Below are 11,196 nucleotides of genomic sequence, written 5' to 3'. Positions count from 1 at the left end.
ACGCACACAGCTGGGTCAAAAAGTTTTGCTTTTGTAGCTGATGACGAGATCTTTTGAATTTATTAATTGTGTCAAATATTAATTACTTTCTACTAAATAATATTTTTTCTACTATATTGTAGGAACTGTCGTCTAGTCAAAAAGTTGGACGCCCTCAACTTTTTGACATTACACATAGAAAGAAAGATGGATCTCCTACACTACTGAAGCTGCAGAAATTATGGTATATTTACTTAATAAAATTTGAATTATTTTAAATATTTATCATGTTTAATTATAATGGCTTAATTCGTCGTTTGTAATGCAAATTATGCCAAGTTATGTTGCATTTGTTTTGATTATATATTTTGTTTCTAACTCTTTGATTGATTTATTAGGAGAGACTAAAGGATAAAATGGTGGAGTATGAAGAGATCGCTTCAAGTGATAGTTCTGTTAATCTTGACGACATTGATAATTGAATTATTACTGAAGTTTTAGGCCCTGAAAGGTATGGTCGGGTTCGATTTCAAGGATCTTTTGTTAACCCAATCCAATATTTTGGATCCAGCTCGTAGCAATACATACCTTTCGGGATCAGGATCAAGTTGAAGTTTAGAGGTTAATAGACCAGATGGCTCAGATGCAAGCGGGCACAATTGAGCAAATTGCTCAACTTAAAGTGGAGGCAGCATCGAGAGAAGCAAAGGCTCAAAGAAAATATGATGAACTCCAGCTACAACTTAAAATGGAGGTAGTAGCGAAGAAAAAAGAGGAAACAAGAAAATATGACGAACTCTAACTACAGCTTCAGAATATGATGAAGATGTTTCAGCAGTTGCAGAATTTGCCATCTTAGACTTTTGTTTTCTTATTGTGAAAATATTTTAACAATATAACTTTTGAATATGATATATTTTGTTATTTCATTTATTAATTTAGATCATATACATATTTCTTTCATGATAGTTTCATTTAGATTTGAAGTTTTTGGTTGGATTTGATGTTATAGGAAATTATGTTGACAATTCGAATTCTATGTAAATGAAAATGGGTTGGTAAAATCTACTAAAGTTAGTGGCATTTTAGGACAAACGCCGGTAGAAAACATGACCTTTAGCGGCATTTGTGGGAAACGCGCCGCTAAAAGTCATGTTCTTTAGTGGCGTTTGTAGGAAACCCGCCGCTAAAGGTCATGTTCTTTAGTGGTATTTTTATGAGAAGCGCCGCTAAAGGTCCTGTTCTATAACGATGTTTTTCCACATAAACGCCGCAAAATTTAGCGTTGTGTTTTGTAGCGCTTATCAAAATGCCACAAATTATTTTAGCAGCGCTTATAGGGCCAAAAAAATGCTGCTAAAAACCTATTTTGTTGTAGCGCTACCATGGTCGAGGAGCAAACTCAACAAACACGTTACTTGAGTAACCTTGCCACGGGAATGACTTCAATCCCTGCCAATTACCATGAAAAAATAGTTAATCCTTAGTCATCTCCCATTGTCATGAAACTAAAGATTCCAAGGGCACCTTTAATATAAAAGGATCAATTACATCTTCACATAGGTAAGTTCACAGCACACATATTCTACCTAAATATCTCTAAATATCTTATCAATATTTAGTAATTATTGATTTAACTAAAGAGAATGTCTGAAAGTGTAAATTTTAACACCCTCATAAATTATCTTTGATGTTGTAAGTCTTTCCTTATCCGACTCAACATCATCTTAGCTGAACATCTCACTAGCTTAACTCCAATGAAAAGTAATTGAACAATTACGACATGTAAAAATATACAATATATTAGTTTAAGATGGAATCAACTTTATTAACCTAGAAAAAGCCAAAAAAACAAAACAAGAAAATTGGTCTTCACTTCTACCGTCAGATAAAATAAAAGAAAGAGGAGAAAATGGAAAGAAGAAAAAAAATGTGTTCAAGTTTTCAAACAAAAAAGCAACAATATCCATAACTAACCTCTAAGTTGTAACCGTTACATCCAGAAAACGATAATAAGGTGGGTGAATGTTGCAAGGGAAGCTTTTCTGTGTCTAAATCAGTTTTGGAAATAAAGGAAAAACAAGTATTACTTTACAATGAAGATAAGCTGATGCTAAAATTTACCTAAAAGCAAAGGACGTTATAGTCTTGTTTGATTGCTTTCCTTTATTCACCATCCCATTCACTTCTTCAGTCACCCCTATACTCTTCAATTTCTAATTGCTTTCTTTATTTGATTCTATATGTTACCTATATCACGTTGAAATTAAAAAAAAATTAAGACATATATTTTTTTTAAAATACTTGTTTGATAAATCAATAAAATTTTCATAAGATTTAGTTTTTGTTAGTTGAGTCTGATACTCTATTAACTTTTTAATTAACGTCAAATTTAAAACAATTGAATATGATAAGTAAGTAGATAGTTACATATTACTTAATGTGAAAAATATTAAGTTGATTTTATTTTTAAAATAAATTATTTCCTTATTTTGTTAAAAATTAAAATATTAAAATTTTATCTTTAACTTTTATACAAAACTATTCAAAATAAATAACACCATATTAATAAGATTAAAATTATGAAATAATAAATATTCAAAAATCAAGATTTACTATTATCAACCAAAATAATTATATTGAGTGCTTAATTTTTATTAATGTATCAAACAATATAGTATAAATTCAGTGCTTATAAAATTCAAGTCTAGAAATTGAGTACTTAATTTTTTTAGTTTAACAAATACATTGATACGAGTCACAAAGGCCCAACTCAAACTCAAGAACGTGATGGACTCAAATTACCACAAGGCCCAATAACGAGGTCAAAGGCCAGGCAAATGCGTACGAAACTAAATGGAATCATTCAAGACTTCATTATCAAGGCCATATATGCGTATACAAAGGAAAAAGAAAATCAAAATTCACTTTCTTGTTTTCAAGAAAATCAAGAAACCGAATCTTGGTCCAATCTTGCCATTTTGAGCGATTTCAAGAATCAAGAAAATCAAGATTTCAAATCTTGGAAATCTTGGCCCAAGAAACCAAATCTTGCATCTAAGGCGCATTAGATTTCAGTTACGAGCATCAACGAACCAATTTCGGGAGAGAACAGATTACAAGCCCAAATGCTTGAAGAAACGGATCAATAAGATGTTCCAAGCTCAATAAAGAAATTTAAATTAGACTTAGTTGAAAATCAGGCCAAATTGCCAAAGTGGCCCAATTTGTAAAATTTTATTTTAAATACTAGTTTAATTTTTAGACCTTATGATTAAATTCCTATGTAAACAAATTCAGCCCAAGAAGCCCATTAAAAGCCTTGGCCGAATTTCCCTTGAAGTTAATAATTAGGTTTTTTCTTTAGTTTTCCTAATAGGGTTAGGAAAATAGATAGAAGGCCTATAATAAGGCTTGGCCGGCCACCTTATACACAATTGCATTGAATTATACATTGAAATCAGATTTTGTTGAGTGAAAATTCTCTTTGAGTTTTCTCTAAGAATTTTCTCTTGAGTTTTCTTTAGAAGTAGTTTTAACAATCTTTTTGATTGTGGGAGCCATCTTCAGCCTTCTTCTTGCCATTGTCCTACATTGGAGTGGAGATTAGAGCTGTTTGAAAGGAGTTGTGAAATCTTTCTCGATTTCAAGGCTTCTTCGGACTTTTCTTTATTTTCTTGCTGTTTATTCCTCTTTAATTTTTCTTCTTGTGCCGATTCATTGATTAAATTTTTTTAATCTCTCTTGTTGCGTTTCCAGCACTTTCAATATTCAAGAATCTATTCGGCAGCAGTCTTGGGCATCAAGAATCGGTCTTGATTCATAATTCTTCTTTTTCATGCCGCACAAAACCTAGTTCTACTTCAATTTGGGGTTTCGTGATCTGTTGAGTCTATTTTTTCTGTTTTGTGTTTATTTGTCAGATTCAGCTGATTGGAGATTTTTCTTGAAGTTCAATTTCGTGTTCTTGGCTTCCAAGAATCCCTAATAATAAGTGTGTCAATTCTTGGCTGATTCTTTATTGTTTTGGGTGTTTCATTTCAGATATGTTAATTCTAAGTTTAATTTTCTGTTTCGTTTCAGATCCAAGCATCTAGCATTTTCATAGGAGTTTTTTGTGACTTGGCAACTCGATCTTCGTCTGCGCGCGAACCCCCTATCAGTTGGTATCAGATTTTGGGTGTTTTGGGTGTTCTTGGTTGATTTCTAAACTGATCTCCTTTTAAAAACAGTAAATAACAATTTTTTACCCAGAAAAATTTTTGGAAAAAAATCCAAAAAAAATTGTGGTACTGTGGCATATTTGTGGTAGTGTGATAGAATATAAAAAAATATTTCGTGCAAAAAAATCAGTAGAAAAAGTCAAAAAATTGAAAAAGATGAAATCAAATAAAAATTAAAAAAAAATATTCAGCGGGTTGAGTTTAGTGCCAAAACTTTCTAGATCAAATGACATTCCATTTTAAATTTCATGATTTTTGGAAATCGGGATCACCTCAAACGAAGTTGTCAAGTTACTCCGCTGTTTTTTCGGGTTTTCGGGTATCAGCAATTTGTATTGATTCTTAGCTGTAGGTTTTCATTTGTTTTGCTTTTATTCACCCTTTACAATATCTAACACCTTCTTGTTTCTTGTGTTAGTAGGATTTAAAAGTGTGGACAATTCTTCCTCGGTACGACACAAATCAATTGGTGTCCCGTCACTTTTTTTGGACTCCTAGTGCAATTAGGATTCTTTGGTAGTTACGGTTCATACACTTTCTAATTGATTGATATCGACTCTACTAAAGAACTCACAAGACTGAATTCTACCTCCTTGAGAATTTGATTTTCCTTTTTGAGTGATTAATGGTGAGGTTTGTTAATTTTTTTTAAGTGTTGAGGGTTTGTTTTGCAGGAATTCCAAAAAAAATAATAAGATGCCAAAAGAAGGGGACTTTGCCGATTTTCAATGCCTTGTAGTCCACCGCACCCTTAACATCCAAACGAGAGACGATTTTGATAACCAAAGGACCAATATTTTCCATTCTAGGTGTTTTATAAAAGGTAACTTATGTTCACTTATTATTGATAGTGAGAGTTGTTCGAATGTAGTTAGCAGTTATTTGGTAGATTTCTTAAAGTTACCTTGTCCCGAGCACCCTAAGCCGTATCACCTTCAGTGGCTTAATGAATGCTAGGAAGTTAAAGTTACAAAACAGGCCTTGATCACTTTTAAGCTCAGGAATTACGAGGATGAGGTATGGTGCGATGTGGTCCCAATGCATGCGACACACTTGCTCCTTGGACGGCCTTGGCAATTTGATCGTGATGTTACACACCAAGGCAAGCTCAATAGATACTCTCTTGCGTTTAAAGGCCAAAAATTCACTTTTGCTCCTTTAAATCCCAATGATGTACATAAGGATCAATTAAAAATGATGAAATTTTGTGAGGGGTGAGGGAGAAAGGACAAATAAAAAAGACAGAGAGAAAAGAGGCTAGTAGTGAAAAAAGTCAAAATTTAAATGGCCCAAAGGTGAGTGAATCCGCAAATGGTAAAACGAGAGTGAAAAATTTAATTGCAACGAAAAGAGATTTGCGAGGAGCCCTACTCAATAAACAACCTTGTATCCTTGTGAGGTGTAGGCAAAACTATTTATCTCTATCTAACATAATGAAAATTTGCCTAGTGTGTTTCAATGTCTTTTGCAGGATTATGAGGATGTTTTTAGTGAGGCCCCTAAAGGTTTACCACCTTTACGTGGGATAGAACACTTCCATTGCCCACATATGAAGAAGGACGTCGAAAAGGTATGTTCTAAGTGCATCACATGTAAACAAGCAAAATCTAAGGTAATGCCTCACGGCCTTTACACTCCTTTGTCGATTCCTACTTCACCATGGGTAGACTTCTCCATGAATTTTATTCTAGGTTTGCCACGAACTAAGAAAAGAAGAGATCGTATATTTGTTGTTGTTGATAGGTTTTCCAAGATGGCACATTTTATTCCTTGTCACAAAATAGATGATGCTACACATGTGGCAGACTTATTTTTTAAAGATGTGGTAAGACTTCATGGCATCCCTAAAATAATTATTTCCGACAGAGATGTCAAATTCCTTAGCCACTTTTGGAAGGTATTGTGGGGAAAGCTTGGTACGAAATTACTGTATTCAACTACATGTCACCCCCAAATCGATGGCCAAACTGAGGTAGTCAATCGAATTTTAGGAGCCTTATTACGATCTGTTGTGGGACAGAACATTAAAAATTGGGAAGAATGTTTGCCATTTGTTGAATTTGCATATAATAGATCTATTCATTCTACAACTGGCTATTCACCATTTGAACTTGTTTATTGTTTTAACCCACTAATAGTACTTGATCTTGTGCCATTACCACTAGAACATATTGTTAATTTAGATGGCGAACAGAAAGCTGAGTTGGTGAAATCCTTACACGAGAAGGCTAGGCAATGAATAGCCAAAACAAATGACATCAACACAAACAAAGCAAATAAGGGGTGTAAATGGGTTTTCTTTGAACCCGGAGATTGGGTTTGGGTCCATATGAGGAAAGAACGATTTCCTACAAAAAGAAAGACCAAGTTGGACCCAAGAGGCGATGGGCCTTTCTTGGTACTCGAGCGGATCAATGATAATGCATACAAAATTGACCTACCCGGTGAGTACAATGTAAGTTCTACTTTCAATGTGGCTGACTTATCCATTTGATTTTTCAGATTCGAGGACGAATCTTTTTGAGGAAGGGGGAATGATACGAGTCACAAAGGCCCAACTCAAGCTCAAGAACGTTATGGGCTCAAATTACCACAAGGCCCAATAACGAGGTCAAAGGCTAGGCAAATGCGTACGAAACTAAATGGAATCATTCAAGACTTCAGTAGCAAGGCCTTAGATGCGTATACAAAGGAAAAAGAAAATCAAGATTCACTTTCTTGTTTTCAAGAAAATCAAGAAACCGAATCTTGGTCCAATCTTGCTGTTTTGAGCGATTTCAAGAATCAAGAAAATCAAGATTTCAAATCTTGGAAATCTTGGCCCAAGAAACCAAATCTTGCATCTAAGGCGCATTGGATCTCAGTTACGAGCATCAACGAACCAATTTCGGGAGAGAACGGATTAGAAGCCCAAATGCTTGAAGAAATGAAACAATAAGATGTTCCAAGCCCAATAAAGAAATTTAAATTAGACTTAGTTGAAAATCAGGCCAAATTGCCAAAGTGGCCCAATTTGTAAAATTTTATTTTAAATACTAGTTTAATTTTTAGACCTTATGATTAAATTCCTATGTAAACAAATTCAGCCCAAGAAGCCCATTAAAAGCCTTAGCCGAATTTCCCTTGAAGTTAATAATTAGGTTTTTTTTAGTTTTCCTAATAGGGTTAGGAAAATAGATAGAAGGCCTATAATAAGGCTTGGCCGGCCACCTTATACACAATTGCATTGAATTATACATTGAAATCAGATTTTGTTGAGTGAAAATTCTCTTTGAGTTTTCTCTAAGAATTTTCTCTTGAGTTTTCTTTGGAAGTAGTTTTAACAATCTTTTGATTGTGGGAGCCATCTTCAGCCTTCTTCTTGCCATTGTCCTACATTGGAGGGGAGATTAGAGCCGTTTGAAGGGAGTTGTGAAATATTTCTCGATTTCAACGCTTCTTAGTACTTTTCTTTATTTTCTTATTGTTTATTCCTCTTTAGTTTTTCTTCTTGTGTCGATTCATTGATTAAATTGTTTTAATATCTCTTGTTGTGTTTCCAGCCCTTTCAATCTTCAAGAATCTGTTCGGCACCAGTCTTGGGCATGAAGAATCGTTCTTGATTCATAATTCTTCTTTTTCTTGCCACACAAAACCTAGTTCTACTTCAATTTGGGGTTTCGTGATCTGTTGAGTCTAATTTTTCTGTTTTGTGTTTACTTGTCAGATTCGGCTGATTGGAGACTTTTCTTGAAGTTTAATTTCGTGTTCTTGGCTTCCAAGAATCCCTAATAATAAGTGTTTCAATTCTTGGCTGATTCTTTATTGTTTTGGGTGTTTCGTTTCGGATCTGTTGATTCTAAGTTTAATTTTTTGTTTCGTTTCAGATCCAAGCGTCTAGCGTTTTCATAGGAGTTTTCCGTGACTTGGCAACTCGATCTTGTTCTGCGCGCGAACCACCTATCATACACCCTTAATTTTTATTTTTCATTATTTTTCGGAGAAAAATGGAAAAGAAAATAAATTTATTTAAGGTGTGAAATAACTTTTTTATTCTCTTACTTTAAGTAAATTATTTTAAATATAATTGGAAAAAGTGAATCGTTTCTTTTTGCATTTTTAACCAAATTTTCTCATTAGTTTTAATCGTTCGAACAAAATATACACATGTAACATATTTTTTTTCTTAACCTTTCTCTCATTCACTTCACTCTCCTTTTCTTTCTTTTTCTTTGAAATTGTGTATCTAAATTGATAATTAATTGATTTAATTATTCTTTGGTCCCTTTGCTGTTCAAACTTTAAAAATTTAGTCCCTTTTTTAATTCTAGGCATTTAGTCCCTTATTTGATCTAAAAATTAAGATCCAATTGATAGCACTTGTTAAATTTGAATGTGACATTTTAATATTTAAAGATTTAATTTAAAATTAATGTTTACTTATAAGACATCCAGATTTTAAAAAAATTCAATTAATAATATTATCAATTTGATTTTTATATTAAAAAAATAAGGCTAAACTCTTAGGGTTAAAAAAAAAACTAAAATTTCAAAAATTAATAGACCTAATTAATTATATTACTATCCATCAGTTCCTAAAATAAAACCATCATTTGTTATCCGCATCATTTTTTTTCCAAATTATTGAATTGCATGATTGTAATACACCTAATTATAGGTGATATATTCTCATAAAATAACACTTCTCTTTCTTAATTTATATATATATTTTAAATAAAAAGGGCCTAATTTAGAATAGAGAAGAGTAGTATGTGCTTCAATTTGAATTCGAAAACATATTGACCACTTATCTTTAAAAAAAAATTGAATCAATAAATTGAGGTGGGTTTCATAATTCTTGAATCCCTCCACCCTTGATAGTATGATTAGTTAATTTAATTCCAACTATTGAGAAGGGGAATGAAAAGAGAGTAAGTAGGACACAATTTCAACTGCCATATTGAAGATTAAGCTTTCTCTTGGATAACACTCTTTCCTTTCTTTCTTTTATTATAACCTCCAACTCTCTTGCCTTCACTCACCATATTCCAAAATGCAGAAAGGCAATACTCAAATTGCCCTGATTTTGGCTTCACTTATTATCTCAAATATTGTAGTTTTAGTTGTTTCACAAGGCCAACTAAGAGTTGGTTTCTACTCCAAAACCTGCCCAAATGCAGAGTCTATAATCCGCAAGGTTGTTCAGAAAGCAGTGGATGACAATCCTAGGAATGCTGCAATCTTGCTAAGGCTTCATTTTCACGACTGCTTTGTTCAAGTATCTATATCTTCTTGCTCCTTCTCTGTTTATCTCCGTGCAAACAAAATGAAGCTTAATGTCTGATGTAATATTGAATTTCAGGGATGAGATGGGTCGATTCTGATAAGAAATGATGAGGATGGTGAACTCAAAGCACAAGGAAACTTGGGAGTTGTTGGTTTTGACATCATAGACAGCGCCAAAGCCCGGTTGGAAAATCTTTGCCCTGGAATTGTTTCTTGCGCTGACATCGTTTCTTTAGCTGCAAGAGATGCTGTTTCCTAGGTAAACTCAAAAAGTCACTTACTTTACAGCTTTAATTTCCTTTTGCCTCATCATGTGTCGGTTTTTGCAGGTCAATGGGTCATTTTACGATGTTCCAACTGGGCGCAGAGATGGACGGGTCTCCAAGATGTCTCTGGCTGCGAATTTGCCTGATGTTGATGATTCAATCAATGTTCTGAAATCAAAGTTCAAAGAAAAGGGTCTCTCTGATAAGGATCTTGTTCTTCTAAGCGGTGGTATGTGCTTAATGACTTAAATGGTTTGGAATTGGATTCGGATGTTTTTTTATAGGGGCTGAAATACATGTCAGGTTCACATACATTGGTGCGACGGCCTGCTTTTTCATGCAAAAAAGGCTGTACAACTTAACCCCAGGGGGCGGTTCAGATCCAGCAATCAACCCTGGGTTCCTGCCCCAGCTCAAAGATAAGTGTCCCTTCAATGGAGATGTGAATGTCCGAATACCTCTTGATTCATGATTCTCTTCTAAATTTTTCTTTGTAAAATGTTTTCTTAATTGTAAAAAAAAATCTCAACCTACCAAAAGATCAAACACGCAACCTATCACCTAAAATTAACCCCAACCATTCGCCTTCACTACAATTTATTGACGACAATTTATTGACGTTATGGAAATGGTTTTAAATTCTATCACTACTAGATGTGTATTCGGTTTGACTTGGTTCAGTACGATTTTGGAACAAAAATTGAATCAGATCATTCTATTTGGTTTTTCACTTTTGAAACCAAAACTGTATAGAATAAAAATTTAAATATCCAAAATCGATAATCACGGTTTGGTTCGGTTTGACGGTTGTTACTAAATTTGGGCTTTGTAAAAAAAAAAACAATATCACCTTCCTTTGGGGTGAAAAAAATTTAATATTACAATTCTTGATTTTGTTTCACAACAATCATAATACATGCTCTTGATTCATTTATACGTGAATTAAATAGTTAAATTAATATTGTAACACCCTTGACCCGACCCGATCTACTAGATCCGAATCTCGGGTGTTATGTTCTTCTTACAGATGTAACTTGAATTTTTTTTTCTTACTCATTGATGTAAACATCTATCTTTCTATAACATAATCTCTGATTGGCGCACATTGTATGATTACACTTACATTTATCCTATGTACAATTGACTACCTATGGCTACTACAGATTTTCTTGTAAAAATACAATGTATTGTTATTATTTCAACTCAATAAAACTTCAAACTTTCTTACTTTATCTCTTAGTCTGCTAGGTACAGTTTGGGATACTACTTAATGAACTTATGCCCAGACTTTGACACGTCACTTATTTTCCTCTGTATGAATAACAACCTAGTGTGCCACTTCCTTAGTGTAGCCTTGGCATTGTCTCTCGACGTACATTCCTTTACAGACCTGAAAATAGAAACAACTTCTATAAGTTTGTAAGAACTTAGTGAGCTAAACCTTAGAATACCTTTTTCATTCA

At 33.6% G+C, this 11,196-nt stretch overlaps 1 pseudogene; it reads left to right on the top strand.

Annotated features, from left to right (window-relative positions):
• The first annotated feature begins 9,234 nt into the window (after nt 1-9,234).
• On the top strand, nt 9,235-10,957 carry LOC107950645 (peroxidase 13-like; annotated as a pseudogene).
• The last annotated feature ends 239 nt before the right edge of the window (nt 10,958-11,196 follow it).

The sequence above is a fragment of the Gossypium hirsutum genome, chromosome D03, assembly GCF_007990345.1.
Source record: "Gossypium hirsutum isolate 1008001.06 chromosome D03, Gossypium_hirsutum_v2.1, whole genome shotgun sequence".
In the NCBI taxonomy this organism is placed as follows: domain Eukaryota; kingdom Viridiplantae; phylum Streptophyta; class Magnoliopsida; order Malvales; family Malvaceae; genus Gossypium; species Gossypium hirsutum.
Note: the sequence above shows the minus strand (reverse complement) of the source record. Positions and strands in the feature narration are given on the sequence as shown.